The sequence below is a fragment of the Neofelis nebulosa genome, chromosome 3, assembly GCF_028018385.1.
Source record: "Neofelis nebulosa isolate mNeoNeb1 chromosome 3, mNeoNeb1.pri, whole genome shotgun sequence".
Taxonomy (NCBI): Eukaryota; Metazoa; Chordata; class Mammalia; order Carnivora; family Felidae; genus Neofelis; species Neofelis nebulosa.
In genome coordinates, this window is record NC_080784.1 from 109871656 (window position 1) to 109890804 (window position 19149).

At 34.8% G+C, this 19149-nt stretch overlaps 1 protein-coding gene and 1 long non-coding RNA gene across 2 annotated transcripts in view; one reads left to right on the forward strand and one right to left on the reverse strand.

The window, feature by feature from the left end:
- LOC131507165 (uncharacterized) overlaps positions 1–19149 on the reverse strand; it is a 73034-nt gene that overhangs the window by 27210 nt on the left and 26675 nt on the right. The window lies entirely within an intron of this gene.
- The window catches only part of LOC131507164 (bifunctional heparan sulfate N-deacetylase/N-sulfotransferase 4), a 428637-nt gene continuing 418397 nt past the window's right edge, over positions 8910–19149 (forward strand). The window contains exon 1 of the mRNA XM_058721528.1: positions 8910–8941. The gene's annotated coding sequence lies outside the window, so the exon portion shown is untranslated. The remainder of the gene's footprint in view (positions 8942–19149) is intronic.

A 19149-nucleotide genomic window follows, 5' to 3' on the forward strand; every position in this document is an offset into this window, starting at 1 on the left:
TACTTCCTCACCTCTTCCAAATCTTTGCTCAGATAGCACTTTCTCAATGGCCCCTTTTTAAAACTGCTTTGTTACATAGCCTACATCTCTTTGCCCCTTTATTTTTTATCGTCCTTTATAATACCTCTTAAGACACTATATAAGTCAGTGGTCATTTTTGTATCTGTCTATTCCTAATATAATGTAACCCTTACTTTTTATACCCTGTTATACTCACACCCCTAGAAGAGTACCTGTCTCCTAGGAGGCACTGAGTGGGTATTTGTTGAATAAAATATCACTAAAAGATGAAAATGTTATTGAAATAAAACATAATCAAGATATCAAAAGTACACAAAATGCCTCAGGAAAGGATTTACATGTATGTATTCATGTTAAATCTGCAAAGATTTTTTGAAGATCAGTAAGGATAAAGTAGCATGGTAAATACAAAGAATGGGAAGAGACCTTAGTCCTCACAAAAACATGCTGCCTTTGAAAAATACTAATATTACTTTATTCTTTTTTTGTAATACAGCAAAGCAGGAATGCAATTAGTAAATGAAATGATGTACCAATTAAAAAAGAAATAGAGACAAGTTTCAGGAATTTCAATTTATTCATAAGATCCTCAGAAAACTATCTGCCTAGAAAGTGTATTTACAGACATAAAACTACAGCCTGCACCCAGGTGGTAAACTGTGTAATACTGCATCAGGATCAACTTGCCCTCCCAAATGCAGAAAGTCAAAAGGAATTAAACTTCAAAGAAAAAATAATCTTCTATGCTTACACAGAAGCAAAAATATTATGACATTTTTACTTATAATGAACCTAAGTAAGGTTTTGAGGCTCCTTTCATGCTGATCATGAAAAACAAATCTACCAACCCAAAGTAGCTCTGTTATTTATGGGGGATTTAAACTTTTTGAAGAATGTTTAATTTAGGTTTCTTCTCAAGATTTTTTGCCTTCCCCTTCCCTTCTCTCCAAGTGTGATCTAATTTACATGTTGGGCTAATAATGCTGCAGTATCGTGCTACAGGGTGTTAGATCTAACCCTACAATAAGAACCTAATGAGTCAGCCGGTCATTGGTGGTCTACAGTGTATGTTGACATCATTGAATGTGTTATTTCAGAGTACTTTTGGCATTTGTCTCTCCTATCATGGCTATTGGTCACCAGATTGTTATCCCCTGGATCCCCCCACAAAGTCAATGTCTTTTTGCAAGTCTTCTCTCAAAGGGAACATGGAACTTTAGCTTATTGAGTGTCAAGTTCTGCAACAGAACATAGCAGAAGTTTCCTTAGCACCTGACAATTGAGTTTTTAGAATATATCTTTTTTTTTTTAACGTTTATTTATTTTTGAGACAGAGAGAGACAGAGCATGAACGGGGGAGGGTCAGAGAGAGGGAGACACAGAATCCGAAGAAGGCTCAGGGCTCTGAGCTGTCAGCACAGAGCCCGACGCGGGGCTCGAACTCACGGACTGCAAGATCGTGACCTGAGCCGAAGTCGGCCGCTCAACCGACTGAGCCACCCAGGCGCCCCTAGAATATATCTTTATTAGTTCTATCTTGAATGTTGTATACAAGGTGTTCTGGATCAGAGATGTCTTATTATTTACCTAACAAATTGGCTCTCTTTGGCCCAGGCTTCATCCTGCCCCAACATGATCGAAACCAACTCAGATGTCCCACAGGAGTAACTCTATAGTCAAACATAACAGATGGAGAACAATGGATGTTCTCTGTTTACCTAAAGGAGAAAGAACTGTCCCCTCATAGTCCAAAAGAATAGGAGGAGGGGAATGTGTCTTTGTGAGGGGATGGAAAGGATCTTGGGTTCTTAGCCTAATAGTTTGAAATATAAATACATCTTTCCAAAGCCCAAATAAATTCCTGATATCTGTGGATTTTACAACCAAGAGATGTCTTTTATCTTTCCAACACCTTGGTCTTAACCTAGTCCAGGCTTAACCATTTGGCTTCCTTCAGTCAGAGCAATTAACTAGGCAAATGGCTACATGTGTTTCTCATGGTATTTAAAGAGTAAGATGTTCTTGGGGAAGTAAAAGAAAATATTCTTTATCTGTTATTGTATACATTTCCATGGCTCAGAAATGCCAGGACTTTTTATAGAAGCACTGAGAAGCACTGAGTGTGGGGAAGTTTTATTTCCCCACACTGACTCAGCCATTTCTGCCAGTCTGGTGCCCTGCTCCAGGTGAAGCTGCTCTAGGAGGATATATGACAGGAAATGAAAGGCAAGGCCCACTGCTCTCAGGTGGTTTAATAGTATCAGCGAGGGAAGACTGAGAGAGTATGTTTTCACGATTTTGCAATCAGGGCTCAAGAGAACTACCTGGATGTAATTGTTACATAATAATTTAGAATTGGTAGTTATAGTAAAGTGAGAATTACTAATATATAAGCAGTTGTCAATGTAGATGAGTAATCCACTGTCCTAATGAAGGAGATATTCCCCAGATGAGTAAATGGAAGTATGGTTTGACTCTTACAATAGCACTAAGATAACTGAATTACATGAATAATTTAGTCTTCAAAAACAGTTTTAAGTGTTAAAGTATCATTTTCACATGTTAAAAACATGACTCTCGTGAATAGAATGTATTTATTTTATTTAACTCATTAATGAACTGATAAGATGGTGATTCCACAAGCATTTAAAGAACCAAAATATACAGTCCATTGTTAAAGGCATTTTTAAAAAAAGACTATTATAAAAAGGCTGCTAGGCTAAATATAAACCTAGTTAATATTTACAGCCCTTGAAGTTATCTTTTCTACAAAAAGATATACCCAAATAATGGGTAGATTATCCTAAAGAAATGAATACATTTTAGGTGTTGTTAAAACTGCCATAATATTTTTTTTAATTTTCATAGGCATTAATAATTCTTGTTTTTTTCTCACAGTTTCTCCATTTTGATCAGAAATAATTTGGGGCGCCTGGGTGGCGCAGTCGGTTAAGCGTCCGACTTCAGCCAGGTCACGATCTCGAGGTCCGTGAGTTCGAGCCCCGCGTCAGGCTCTGCTGGGCTGATGGCTCGGAGCCTGGAGCCTGTTTCCGATTCTGTGTCTCCCTCTCTCTCTGCCCCTCCCCCGTTCATGCTCTGTCTCTCTCTGTCCCAAAAATAAATTAAAAAAAAAAATTTAAAAAAAAAAAAAAAGAAATAATCTTAAGTGGTACTCAAGAAGAAGTCTGGTCACATTTTGTTTTGTTCTGAATGTCTACAACTAAAGGTATTAACTATGTAAACCTCCTTGAACACAAATTGTTAAGCAACTGCCAAGACCTTAGAATTAATTTCTATCCTGAATTTCTATTAAGAAATACAGTATTTGACTTTTTAAAATAAAACCTCTATTGTTTCACCTGCAGTACATGTTGATTTTGAAGAATTTCTGTATATTCAAGGGACTAAAAATATATTGAGGTTTTTGGCTTGCCAGGAAATGAGGCCAAGTACCTTTAGGTATAAAACAGGTAGCAAGCCAGCTTTCCTGGATTTTTTTTTTTTATCACATTAACTTTGCAAATAAAATACAACTCTTGTTATTTAATAGAAGGATATTCAGTTCTGATTCAGTTAGATTTATTCTGAAACATGACACAGAGTATGTCTTGGTAGTATAAGTGATACTGGTCAAATAACAGGCAAAGGCAGATTCTTATTGACTGTATGCAGACAACTATATTGCCATAAAAATTAACGAAATAGTAAAATATCTGTTTCTGAAATATGACGGTGGGTCATCAGCAAAGGAATGATATAGGCTCACTGGTGGCAAAGCAAATATTCCTATGCTTTCTAATTGTTGCATCAATACTGTTTCTTTTTTCACTCTCCTTCTAGGGCCAAATAATTTTTTGGCAGAAGAAAAGCCAAAATGTCAAAGGGCAAATTCAGTGTGATTGACTCAATTGTACAAGAAAACCAGGAAGTTAACTTAATGATTAACTTCCCATTGTAGCTGCAGTTGAACTTGAATATTTCTCTGAACTGCCTGCAGGTATATAGCGTTGTAAAAGATTGGATTTGTAACCAGCTGTGAGTTTTCAAGACAATGTTTTGGGCTAAATGAATTAGCAAATACCTTCAGCCAGACAGGTTAATGTATGTGTCTAGGAAGACTGCAGCATGTTTAATACATTGTTTTTCTGTGCCGTTTTTTTTGTGTGTGTTTTGTTTTGTTTTTCCCTACCACATTTTGCTTGTTTTATTGTACCTTACTTCTTTTTGAAAGAAAAAAATACATTTTGAATTAGATGCAATGGCTCAATATTATTTTTGATAATATATTACTTATATATACCTTATAAGCCTTGAATCCAAATATGAGATAATCACCACAATATCTGTTAAATGTTTATTCTTAGGCAATCCAGAAGCTTTATGCCAAATTAACTACATATGTTTATGTGATTTTTATATGACCCTATACAAAGTAGATTTAGTAGCTACGTTTAGTAAAGCATAGCCATCGATTTTCCAAAGTCATGATTACCTTATTTCTCAAGTTAATGATGTTTTATACCTTCCCCCAAGCCATTTATTTAGTCTGCACAGATTGACAGAATTTTAGAACTGAAACTACTTTCTAAATCATGAAACCCAAAGCCTTTCATTTACTTATGAGGGAATAAGACAGAAGGGCTTACATGATTCACTCGAAGTCCTACAGCTAGTATGTAGGAATTTCAGCCTGTGACGCCAAGCTCTTAATCCAATATTCTTACTACCATATCACTCTGCTATAATGGAAAGATTAATTTCAAAACTTTTGTTCAGGTAAATTTATAGAGGGTATCTTGGCATCATGTAATTTTTATTTAATAGCCATTTGATGAGTTTGATAAAGCAGTTAAATGAAAGTTGACTTTAATTTTGATGAAGCAATTAAATGAAAGTTGACTTTCTTTTCCACATGTCCAGTATTATAGGTACTAGGCACTTGTAGCTATCGAGCACTTAAAATGTGTCTTGCCTAAGCAGAGATATACCATAAAGTGTAAAACACAAACTGGAATTTGAAGGCTTAAGGTAATGGAAATAATATAAACAAACTCATTATCAATTCTATATTGATTATACAAAGAAATATTTTGGATATATGGGCTCAAATACAATGTATTAAAATTAACTTCATCTTTTTCTATTTCTAATTTTCCTTTTAGAACTTTAAAAATTGCATTATGAGGCCCATATCATTTATCTGTTGGGCAATGCTGTTCTAAAGTGAGTTTGAGACCAAACTGATGAATTTAATTTTGTTGACTTCTGAAGACTATATACCTTTTATGTTCAACTAATTAAAACTTCTACTTGAAATAACTCTTAGGCAGGAGGGTCCATTAGCATCCATTTTCATAAACAGCTTTTATCTGAAATAAATGACTTATTACATAGCACTAATTTTTACATTGGTATTTAACTATGTTCACATTCAGTCCCTTACATTTTGTTATTTTTACATGCATGTATTATGTCCTATTGTAGCCACTGCAATTTACACCCCTCAAGGGAAAGGTCCAACAATCATTTGTTTGTGGCTCACATTACTCATATAAAAGGCCACAGGCTATGGATAATTAAATATTAACACCGTGAGCTGCTGTAAACAAAATGCAGAGAAGCTGGTTAATGATGACACTAAATAATTTGACTCAACGCAGAAAGAGAAACAAATTTCAGCTCAGATTGTAATTTAAAGTTTTAGTTAAACAGAATAGAACGAAATTTCTCTGTTATGGTAGCATGGACAGAAAACAAAAAGAGGTTACTATAACCTAAGATGTTGAATAGAAACATATAAGCCTCAACAGAGGCTACTTGGTAGTGTTAGAAGGCATTTATTTCCTCATTGGTCTCTCATGTTTCTGCATTATCTTATAAACAAACACACTAAGTACCATTGTTTTCAACTCTTTGAAGACTGTTTTTATAGTGAACAGTTTAGAAAAGACTAAATGTTTCCCTCTAGAGTGAAGAGCAGGCATCTCCACTGCTTATTATATTCAAGTTCCCTAAGATTGTGGTTACTCTCTCACAGGTACAGGTACCATTTGGTCCTCTTAGTGTTACCTTGTGAGAATTGGCACTTGGTGCATCATACAAGGAAAAGCTGATACATTGGCTGATGACACTGCTGTAATAAACTCCTTTGCTTCTGACCCAGTAATCTGTTTTTTTTTTTCTTTTCCCCAGAAACTATGATTGTTTTGCAGATTAAGTTGTCATCTTACAGAGTAAATTCTTAGACCTTTCACAGTTATTGTCAGAGAGGAAGTATATACACTTTTTTTGTTTTAATATTGAAAAACTTAAGACTCCAGACATGTGCTTAAAATAAATTGTGTAATTTAACAAAGACTCAATAATTTTCCAAAGATTACGAAGATCTTTTGTAGGAAGACAACATCCCAGCATATAAATAACAACAAAAAAGAATTTCCTCAGAACTGAACAATGTAACAAGTAAAATTCTCTTAAGAACTGAATAGAGATCTTTCTTTTAGCAAAACTAGCAAAGGAACATCTCCAAATCTCTCCCAAATAAAATGTTTAAAACTTGTTATCAAATCTTTAACTGTGATATTTTTATTCTACAGTTAACTGAATAAGTATATAACATATATCTCTATACCTAAATATAATTATATAACAAACTTAAATATATATTAAATATGTATACTTATATACTAAATTATATAAGTATATATGTGCATATGTGCACATGTATGTAACTTCATGTGATAATATGAATTCTGGATTTCAAAAAGGTATTTCTGTTATACCTGTTACTATTTTTAATTCCTAAGATAAAGATTTTTTTGCAGTATGCTTAAACAGAGATCTGTGAATCATGCGAACTTCAAATGAACATTACAGTCAAGATTCTGTTACACAGAATAGGCAAAACACTTTTTTTTTTTTGAATGGGAAAATGTCCTACAGTGATGTCTACCATATCTCAGTGGTATGAAATGACAACTGATAAACAAAATATGTCTGTGTTAGTCATGGTAAGCATTATTAATTACTATTAAAAAAAGAAAAAAAAACAGTTCCAACATCTCAGTAACTTCACGCAGTCAGAGATTATTTCTCACTCACCATGGAGTTCAATGGCAGTTGGACTTTGGGGGACTCTACTTCACAAGAATTTATTTAAAAAAGCAGGCTCCTCCCTTATGTGGCTTCCAAAAACCTTGGAAAAATCCACTAGATATCTGTATTTTGCCAACAAATGAGGAAGGTAAGAGAATTTGGGAAAGTATGTGAGAAATTTTACATGTCTAAGAATCAGCTCTGAATGCTGATTCTGATTCTTTCCCAAAATCCAGGGGAAAAAAAAATATCATAGAGGTTTCTTTTTCTGGATTTGGCAATGTTGTGGTAGTACTGAAACTTGTAATTAGTTGTGATTTCTTGTCTCATTCTAAATAAATCTTCATTTTAGTGCCCGCCCCAACCTAGCCCCTGCAAAAAAAAAAAAAAAAAAAAAAAAAAGTCAGCCCTGGAACTGCTATTCACCACTTCCAACAGTGCATTGGCCGCAACTCTGTCACACATGTCTCCAAGTAACAGCGGAAGAACTGAGAAAAGATGTCTAGCACAGTGCAAGGAGGAAGAGAATGCAGCTGTTATCCAACAACTGAGTAGACATCTCAGCAGAATCCTAGAAGGCAGAAACAGAAAAGTACAAAGAGCTATGGTAATAAACGTGAAAAAAAATTTTAGTCTCATTCTCTCTACTGCCATTCACCCTCACATTTTTTGCATCAAAGTGTTTTAAGTCATTTCCCCTTTGATAACATTTCAATGTCCTAACTTGTTTTCCCTTTCTTTCTTTCATAGCTTACACAGAACATAGAGAAAGACTCCTAAAACTGAAATTGCTCATGTGTCATAGAGCCCAAACACTTAAAAAGCAACTCAAAGGGGTGCCTGGGTGGCAGTCAGTTAAGCAACCGACTTTGGCTCAGGTCATGATCTCATGATTCAAGAGATGGAGCCTTGTATAGGGCTCTCTGCTGTCAGTGGGAAGCCTGCTTCAGATTCTCTGTCTCCCTGTCTGTCCTTCCTTTGCTTGTGTGCGCTCCCTCTTGCTCTCTCTCTCTCAAAAATAAACATTAAAAAAAATTTTTTTTTTTAAGCAACTCAAGGTTTTCTCATTGTGATGCCAACTCTGGCTCATATGGTTGCTTTAGATTAGTAAGTAGATCAGAATCTAAGAACAAAATAATGAAAGGAAAAGGGCAGATAACCTTTTTTAAAATTCTGTGACTCACTGTGTCTATAAAATAATGTTTATAAAAGACATATTGAAACCAGAAAGTAATGTATAGTTCCAAAAACAAAATTCTTAAAATAATTCCACAAAGGAGGTTTATTCTTTTGTTTTGTTTTTAAGAATGATGACTAGCTCTTAAGGCCTTGTGAGAGTCAGAGTTTCATCTGTATTTATCTTTTTTCAAAATACTCATATTTTTGAAAGCAAATGTTTCAATCCTTTCAGAATGAGAGGTACTGCAGCAATTCTCAGATATAGAAACTGATTTAAAAAATCGGTAGTCTGTGGTCTTATTTTATCAATGAGGAAAACAAATTATTTTATTAGAAGTAGAATAGCTCTGGAGAAATCGTTTACAAATGTTTCTGTATTTATGATGCAAAGTATAAAACCACTTTATGCAAAATAAATTTTAATAGAATTTGTATTTTACGTCATTCATGTATTGCACATAACAATGTGAAATTTAGAAGTAGCAGTTTGACAGGCAGATGAAGAAAGTGTTTATGTAGGACAGCATATGTAGGAGGCAGGAAACTCATGACTAAGAGCAAACCAGGAAGTGGTAATTTATATAACCCTGTACAAACCACTAAGTGTCAACAGACCTCTGAACAGTGAGCAATTGACATGTGCAAGGTAATTTTAAGATCTTTTCCATGTTTTCTTCTCTGATGATAAAACTTGATTGTTTTAATAGTGAGTAAATATATTCATTGCACATAACACAAGGAAGCTGAAATACTTTATTATTTTTATTGATGGTAATACTAAATTATAGCAACTTGGAAATTGTCTATGGTCCAGAGGGAGTCATTGCTTTTGGGTTTGATTTATAGTCAAAAGAAATTAAACCTACCAGGTCTAGCTTATAAAAACTAACAGATAATTGGACTCATTTCAAGAATAAGCTATTGAAAGCAGTTAGTATTAAGACTAAATTTTGAATTCTTAAAAAAAGTTGTGCCTATGAATGCATATATATGTATTAAAATTATGGGAATGTCTTTGAATATTAACTGTCCCCAATTATCATAAATATTTCTTTAATTGTTTTAATAACTCTACCTAAGGAATCAGAATAAAGGTTGATGCTCATTTTCAAGCCAAAACTAAGTACAAGGTCAGTTAGTTTATTTTGGGGAAATAAATTACTAGATTAAAAATACAAAAGTATTTCTGTATATGACTCTGTATGAAAACAAATATTTTGTATTAACCAAGAAGATACTAACATCCTCCTCAACTTGAATAAACTTTAGATAGGTTTCCTCCTGACTACAGTCCCTGATTTCCCTCTTCTTACAGCATTTACTTTAGAAAACTTGTCACTGAAAATTATTCCTGTGCCTTACGAGATGTAAATCTTCTACAACCTAAAGATGTCTTTCTCAAGAACCTGGAAATCATCTTTTTGAAATGTAATGATAAAAAACACAGGGTCCATGGACCCTAACTTTGATGAGCCAATTAGCAAACACAGATGGCTTAATCACATGAACCAACTTCCATCCCTATTGTACTCCAGTACATTTGCATTAGCTCACCCCATCCTTTAAAAATCCTTTTGCCTTTGATTTCATTGGAGTTGAGTTCACCCTCTCTTCCCTATGTAAAGTCTCTCTTGTTTAACTCTGATGCAATTTTTTTGACAGTTCATATAACATCCTCAAAAACGGTTCAGTATTAATACATTATTCCCAGGTGCCCTTTCTGAGGCTTTCCCTCCCAAAATTAAAATATATCAATATACCACACCAATAATTGCTCTCTAAAATTTGGGGGAAAATGATAAAATAGATAACATATGGCAACTGCTATAGTTTATGTTTTCAAACTATTCTGAAAAATTATTGAGGATAACTTTAGATAGCTTGCCTTGTTATGTGTTTTTAAGAATCCCATACTACAAATACTGTACATTAAAACCTACTTTTAGGGGCGCCTGGGTGGCGCAGTCGGTTGAGCGTCCGACTTCAGCCAGGTCACGATCTCGCGGTCCGTGAGTTCGAGCCCCGCGTCAGGCTCTGGGCTGATGGCTCGGAGCCTGGAGCCTGTTTCCGATTCTGTGTCTCCCTCTCTCTCTGCCCCTCCCCCGTTCATGCTATGTCTCTCTCTGTCCCAAAAATAAATTAAAAAAACATTGAAAAAAAAAAAACCTACTTTTAATATCCTATTGGCAAAAATCTCTAGAGAATGCTGAATTATATATTAATAATAAAAAAACTAAAATTCCAAATATATATAGTACTTGAGAAATAGAATTTTACTTAATAGAATTGTATTTAAGTGAAGAAGAAAAGATACAGTTTTACATAGTATCAGTAACTACACATCAAAATAAGAAAAGATATAAATGACAGCAAATTACTAAAATAGAGATAAAGCTAACAATGTCTGAAGAACCATCCAGCATGCAAGGAGCCCAGAGCCACCAGATAGGACAGATATAACTGAGTAATCCTTTCCCTACTTTTACATAAACTTTTATTTTGAACAAGTCTAAGCAAGTTTTTTCCCATAACTTTCTAAGTTTCTAGAAACACTATGAGATAAAAGAGTAATAAAAAGTAAAGGTTTTAGTAAATTAGGCATTGACTTTGTTTAATTATAAAGGATTCCAAAAAGAAAAGGAAATAAAATAACCATAAAGTCAATAGCTACTTAATTTAAAAAAATGCTAGGAGAATTTTTTTTTTTAATTCTTTGCATATAGTATTTTCTCAGGTTTTCTCATGATAAAAGCAGGAATAGTTCCTTGTTCTGGGCCACTAAGCATTGATTGCCAAGTGTTTGACAGACAAAGGGAGCTGTTTCAGGAAGTCATAAAGAGGTAAAGAATAAGTAGGCTATTAACAGACATTCTCTGAGGCAAACATCATTCTAGGCAAATTCAACCTAAATCAGAAAAATTTGCAACCACAGGAAAACCAGCAAGAAAACACACATATCAAAACACAGTGCTCCGACATTACCGGGTAAGTAGAATGAATGAACTACTACTATAAACTGATGTAGATGGATCTCATAAGCATAATGCTGAGACAAAACAAACTCAAGAGTACATTTGTTCTAAACAGATGTGCAGCCATATTTTCAGCAAAAATATGTACAAGAATGTTCACAGCAGCACAATTTATAAGAATCAAAATCTGTAATCAACCAAATGTCCAGCCACATTAAAATGGATAAACAAATTGTGCTATATACGTGCAATGAAATACTACACAATAAAGAGAATATATAAACCTCAGATACATAATATGAAGTGGGAAAAGCCAGAGAGAAAAGAGTATATACTGCACGATTCAACAAGGGCAGAATTATTCTAACATGATAGAAATCAGGATAGTAGTCACCTTTGTGGGGGAAGCCCTAAACTGTGCAAGAGACAACTTCTATATTGTTAATACTGTTTTGTTTCTTGGTCTCTGTGCTGGTTACATGAGGTTTATTTTGAGAAAATCTGTTCAAATGAACTCTGATGATGTGTATACTTTATTTTTTCAACTTTAAGTTCACTTTAAAAAAAAAAAAAAGTACACTTAAATATGTAACACCTTTCCTTATTTAGCATAATTTTGTTGTAATTTTAACTTGTAAAGAGATGTCTTTTCACAAAGACTTATGTGTTACACAAATAGGTTTAAAAGTACAAATTAATTAGGGGTGCCTGGGTGGCTCAGTCAGGCACGACTGAGGAGCAACAACTCCTGGTTTCTGCTCAGGTGATAATCTCATAGTCATGGGATTGAGCCCCTCATTGGGCTCCATGGAGCCTGCTTAAGATTCTCTCTGCCTCTGTCTCTCTCTCTCTCTCTCTCTCTCTCTCTCTCTCTCTCTCTCTCTCTCTCTCCAAGCTTCCCCACCACCCACATGCTCTCTTTCTCTCTCTCTCAAAAAAAAAAAAAAATCAAATTAATTCAACTTTTATGGTTAAAGAAAAATTATTGTTCACTTGGCCTCTGTAATTTTTTAAAAGATGATGACAAAAGATACAAAATAATAGAATTTTACAATTTATACTTCATCAGAAAAATATCTAAAGAAATTTTGAGATTGTCCCTTTAGTAACATATTCATTTGAATGCTATTATGGAATATTATATTTAAAAATCCTAACTATTGTTATCTTGTGCCATAGTTTAATAAGAATCATAAATATTACCTATTTTCTCTCTACAACATCTCTAGGCCATAAAGTTAAGCACTGGGGCAAAGATTATATTTAATGACTGATACATTTAGAAAGGGCTGAAATGTACAAAGACCCACTATATAAGAAGAGTATCAAGGACTCCAAACAGTAACCATTAGTGCTGATTAATTTTCAGAGCATTTATAGTCTTACCTAACATTTTTATTGAGCCCATTGAAAGATGCAATGCCACTCATGAGTTTATTTTTTTAAGCAATTCTACTCATTAGTTTTATTTCTTTTGCATATATGTATACATAAAAATATGATTATCTACATCTATATCTATCCATTAATCAAGAGAGAGACAGAGAGAGAAGTGTTAAAAAAATGAAAGTAAATGGAAGTCAATATAATAATTTCTCCCTTTTAAAACAAAAGAAGCAGAGGCACCTGGGTGGTTCAGTTGGTTTAAGCGTCTGACTCTTGATTTCAGCTCAGGTCATTGTAATAGGTCAACTTATAAGATATCAGAAAGCTTATTGTATATAAGTTCACCTTAAACTCACCTTTCATGAATAGTTGAGATAAAAGGCTTATGTAGTTCCCTATTAGGGTTATCAGTAATTACTAACTGCCCTATCTCACTTCTGTGACCTCACCTGCTTACTAAACAGATAACTTAGGATGCAAAATGCTCCCCCACCCCCTCCACCAAGATCTGGCCTAGGCAAGACCAACATGTAAAAAGTCACATACTCACTGTCCTACAGCATCTCAGGTGTCTAACTATGATTGGTCATTTTAAACCCTCTTAGGACAAAGACATTCACAATTTATAGGTTCCCGCCAAAACTAATGTCTTTATGTCACAATATAATTGGCTACCATGAAATGCTGTTGATTGTAATTGGTTAACCAAATAATGATGTATTCTGACTTGCTAAAATCCATATAAGCCCACTGCTGCCTTTGTTCAGGGCCATTCTCTGCATTTTTCTCCTTAAGATAAGGAGATCAGGTTTGGCCTGGTCGTGAATAAAATCTTGCCTTGCTTCTATTCGGTGTCTGGTGGGTTTTTTTCAATATCACCCTGTTTCAGTCATGATCTTGTGGTTCATGAGATTCAACACTGTATCTGGTCTGTGCTGACAGTGCAGAGCCTGCTTGGGATTCTCTCTCTGCCCCTACCCCACTCATGCACACAAGTGCTCCCTGTCCCTCTCTCTCTCTCTAAGGAAAAAAAAAAAAAAAAAAGAAACAGCAATTCTAGTTTTATAGTTCAAAGACACAGACACAAATTACAACACATTGAATACACCTCAGATATTCATTGTACTTAGAAAACATAGAAGGAAATCAATTGGTATCTCCTAAAGTCTGACTGTTCTAAAGGCATGAATAGTTGCATTTCCAGGAGCAGGAGCCATAATTTTTCACCTTTAAAAATAAGTTAGCCTCAGGGGTGCCTGGGTGGTTCAGTTGGTTAAGCACCCGACTCTCAATTTCAGCTCAGGTTATGACCTCATGGTTCATGAGATGGAGCCCTGAGTAGGGCTCTGCCTTGACACTATGGAGTAGGCTTTGGATTCTCTTTCTGTCTCTCTCTGTCCCTCCTCCCTCCCTCTCCCTCTCTCTCCCGCCTTCCTCCCTCTCAAAATAAATAAATAAACTTCAAATAAATAAAAAATAAAAATATGTTCATAAAACCCTTTGAGAAAATGGTGTTAAAACCACATTAGTTATTTGCACTGGAAAATTTGCTAAAACTGCTAAGCCAATTTATGAGTAACAGTGAAAAATGCCACAGCACCCTGAGAAATCATTCTCTTATCATTCAATGTACAGTTCAGGTATTTGACCTTACCAAAATCATGGATACCAGGATATCATGACCACCAGCTGCCAGATGTTTTCATCTGCACTGGAAAGAATGTGAGCTTCATGGTAATAGCTTTTGAATAACCTGTTCTTAAAAAATATATATTTTTTTTAGTTTTTGAGTGCATTTATTTGAGATAGAGACAGCACGAGTGGGGGAGGGGCAGAGAGAGATAGGGAGACACAACATCCTAAGGAGGCTCCAGGCTCTGAGCTATCAGCACAGCGCCTGATGCAGGGCTAGAACTCACAAACCATTAGATCATGACCTGAGACAAAGTTGGATGCCTAACCAACTGAGCCACCCAGGTGCCCCTGAACATGTTCTTGAGAACTTTATCTTGCAGAATCTGTTTTCTGAATCCTTGAATCTGCAAGTGAAATATTAATACAATCCCCCATGGCTGAACATTTCTTTGAATATATAAAATGAATAGAAATTTTTCTAAGTTCCTTTGATTTTCCCATAATATTTTTGAAACAACATGCAACTGGAATCTAAACCTCTAAATAAGGAAATATCTAGTGGTGCAATGTTACATGCTAGTATATTTTCTTAGGTCAAGTCACTATTGTTTTAGTTAACAGATGCCAAAATGTATTCCAATTTGAAAAATATACAGTTAATGGCACCTGATACAATATTTTTTATCTTCCCATAAAAACACATGAAGACAACCAAAAACAGGATACTTCAACAACTATGAATTTTCTTCTGTCAATTAACTTGTCAAAAAATAATAATTGGCTTTAATATTTATGAGAATTTGTTGATTTGAATCACCAGGGGAAAGTATTTTGCAGAACAGAGCCATAAATGTTGTAGTTAAAATTGTATAGGGCCATGCTGCAGTTAGAGGCAGAAGGTAAAGTACTCTTAAAATATTTTCTAAACAAAGAATTAGTTTATCCCATATATTTGAACATAGGTCCTTACATTTCTTTGTTGTTGCTATAGCGTAGTGATACCCAGAAGGGCTCTGAAAATATCTTAATAAATACCACTGTTTGAAATTTTATATAACCAATGGAAGTATTTGCTCTTTTCCTCCCAAGACTACATGTTGAAACTTCCGCCAGCAACTTGAGAAATTACACTTCCCTCCAATTCAGATTGAAAATGCCAAGAGACTAAATCAGTTGTCAATTGAAAGCAGTGGCATTTCTTTATTCTTAGGTCAGTCAAGGTTCATGAATAATATCTGAAAATTGCAAATCAGTAAAAATGGAGTTAAGAAAAATGTGTAAAAAGGAATATTTGTCTTTATAATGTGTGTATGTCTCTATTGGCCTCAACATCATTTAGAGGAAGTATCCTACAGTGGCCTAAAATGTAAGTTTTGGAGATAATGCAGCTGAGATCAAAGTTTGAGTCTCTCTCCAACTGATGAGAGATTTGGTTTGCTAAACCTCAATTTTGTCATCTATATAATGAAAATATTTTCAATTAATACCATATAAAAAATAAATGGAATTAGTGCAAAACATTTAGTTCAATTCACATAGTTAGAAAATGGTAAATGTTAGCTATTATTATCACTATTAATAATAACAGAATCATAACAAAACTCCAATTTATAATATTGAAATTCATTTAGGGTTTGACAGGAATTTTCAGTTGTAAAATTATGACCTATATACCAAACAGCTTTCTTTTCCCTTCTGATACATTTCTCAATCATTGGACCCTACTCTTCAGTTAAGAAACATTTCAAGTTCTTTCAAAGATTATGTGTTTGTAGCAAAAAATAAATTAATTTTCCATTAAATCAAAATTTTAAAATATGTAATTTAAATTGAACATTTTTTCCTTCTCTGGAATTTGGAAGTGTGTATCATAAATTCTCAATATGATTAAAAATAAGCCACAATAATAAGACCTACGACCTAGACAGAAGGTCTATGGTGAATTGTTTTCCTTCTGTCTAGGTCCTAGGTCTTATTATTAACTTTGAGTTAAACAAGATGAGTAAGTTCTGGAGATCTACACTGGCATTGTAACTATATTGCACACTTAAAATTTTGTTAAGAGGACAGATTAAAAAAAAAAAAAAGAGGGGCACCTGGGTGGCTCAATCAGTTAACGTGTCCAACTCTTGATTTCAGCTCAGGTTATAATTTCAGAGTCATGAGACTGGGCCCCACATTGGGATCCACATTGAGAATGGAGCCTGCTTAAGATTCTCTGATTCTCTCTCTCCTTCCCTCTCTGCCTTCCCTCCTCCCAACCTCCCTCCCTTCTTCTCTCAAAAAAAAAGAGGGCAGATTTCATGTTAAGTGGTCTTGCCACAACAAATTTTTTAATTAAGTATAAAATTTAAAGAGCTAAAGAAAATTCTTCTCTCTACAGAAAAGGACCAGGAAAAGGTAAATTAGCAAGACAAAAATCTTTTAAATTATCATCCTACTTCAACCACATATCTTAGAGAAAAGAGTGACCTCACTCACCTTCAATGAAGTCAGCTGAAGCCTTTCAGCAAAGGTCCCTACTGAGGTGATGATAAAAGTCAGAAAAACCCAGCTGGATACCTGAGACTTCAATTCCATCAGGCAGGAAAGAGGCTACCCCACACAGTGCTGATGGTGGCCATATGGAAGCAGGAACAAGGTGTCCCTCTTCTCCAAGCCAGGATGGTATGAATGGAGAATAGCGGAGAGTGTGAAGTTCAATCCCACCCATCAGTATTGAGACTTCCTACCAATTTCCTCCTGAAATGCCAACAGAGGCTGAGTGGGAAACTTTGACTTTTATTCCCACAAAATAGTGATGAAGCACCATCTTCTTTACCCTATCAGAGTAGTGCCAGTAAAGACTTACTGAAACAGAAGATTTAAATAAGATCCAGAGCCTCACAACAAAGTACCTCAAATATTCAGTGTATGATTGAAAAGCACTTGGGTTGTTCTTGGTTTTTGTTTTTGTTTTGTTTTTTTTGTTTTTTTGCTTGTTTGTTTGTTTTTTAGAGAGAAGGCATGCCAGTTAGGGAGAGGGGCAGAGGAAGAGAGAGAGGGAATCCCAAGGAGGCTCCACACTTAGCACTACGCTCAACACAGGAGCTAGATCCTAGGGTCCTGGGATCATGACCTGAGCCAAAACCAAGAATAAGGTGTTCAACCAACTAAGCCACCCATGCACAATGAAAAGCACTCATCTTAACAAGAATCAGGAAACCTTGTCTTGAATGATTAAAGATAATAAATAACAATGAGGTGACAGAAATGTTGGACATTAAACCGGCCATCTTTTTTTTTTTTTTTTTTTAAATTTTTTTTTTCAACATTTTTTTATTTATTTTTGGGACAGAGAGAGACAAAGCATGAACGGGGGAGGGGCAGAGAGAGAGGGAGACACAGAATCGGAAACAGGCTCCAGGCTCCGAGCCATCAGCCCAGAGCCTGACGCGGGGCTCGAACTCACGGACCGCGAGATCGTGACCTGGCTGAAGTCGGACGCTTAACCGACTGCGCCACCCAGGCGCCCCTAAACCGGCCATCTTAAAAATAATTCACCAGGCCATTTTGAATACACTTATATTAAAAAAATAAAGTCCCCACAATTAAATAGAATATTTCAGCAAAAGGAAAAAGATCTAAAAAAGAGCCAAGTAGAAATCTAGAAGTAAAAAATACAATGCCTCCACCCCCCCCCAAAAAAAAATTCACAGGATAGGCTCAACAGTAGGATGAAGATTACAGAGGAAAGAATCATTAAACTTGAAAGCAGAACAGTAGCAATTATACAATATTAACAACACAAAGACAGAAATCTGAGAATAAATGAGTAGGGCTTCAGGACCTGTGAGACTATATATAACAAAAGCTCTAACATTTGTAACAACAAAGCCCCAGAAGGAAAAAGATTAAGAATATGAGGCTCAGAAAGGATTTGAAGTAAAAATGACTATTTACCAAATTTGGCAAAAGACATAAACCTACAGTTTAAAGAAGCTGAAGGAATCCAAAGCAAGATAAACAAAAAGAAATTCATGCTAAGATACAATAATGAAATAAGGAAGTCTTTACATATCCTGAAAACGTCAAAAGAAACATAAGGTAATACTATAAAATAATTCTATATACATAAATTTGACAACTTAAAAGAAATGGAAGACTTAATATAGTAGATACTTCTCCCCTAAATGACATATTTTAACACAATTTCAATAAAAATTTCAGCGTATTTGCATATACTAGCAAGTTTACTCTAAATTTATATGAAACACAAAGGAACTAAAATAGCTAAACAATTTTTTAAAAGAATAAAACAGAAGTAATCATTAAATCTAATTTCAAGACTTATTACATAGCTACAGTAAGCAAGACTATGGTATTATCAAAGGGATTGATGCATGAAATTAATAAAAGAGTTTAGAGAGAACTCTGACCTTGGAATACTACTTAGCAATAAAAAGGATCAAACTATTAAAACATACAGTTTATATAGACCTCAAAGTTACAATGCTCAGTTTGTTCACTTAAGACCAATCTGCAAAGTTCACATACTGTCTAGGGATGGAAACCACATTCATAATTGTGAAGGGCTTGGTATGATGAGTGTGACTATAAAGGATTAGCACAAAAGATCTTTGTGGTAATGGAATAGTTCTGTATCTGCTAATATATAGCTCTTCTGAATATTTATATAGACATGTGATAAAATTGCACAGGACTATACACACATATGTACCAATGACAATTTCCTGGTTTTGACGTACTATGGCTATGTCAGATGTAACCAGTGAGGGAAATTGTGAGGGTACATGTACATAAGATCTCTTTGTACTATTGTTGCAATTTCCTAGTATCTATAACTTTTTCAAAATAAAAA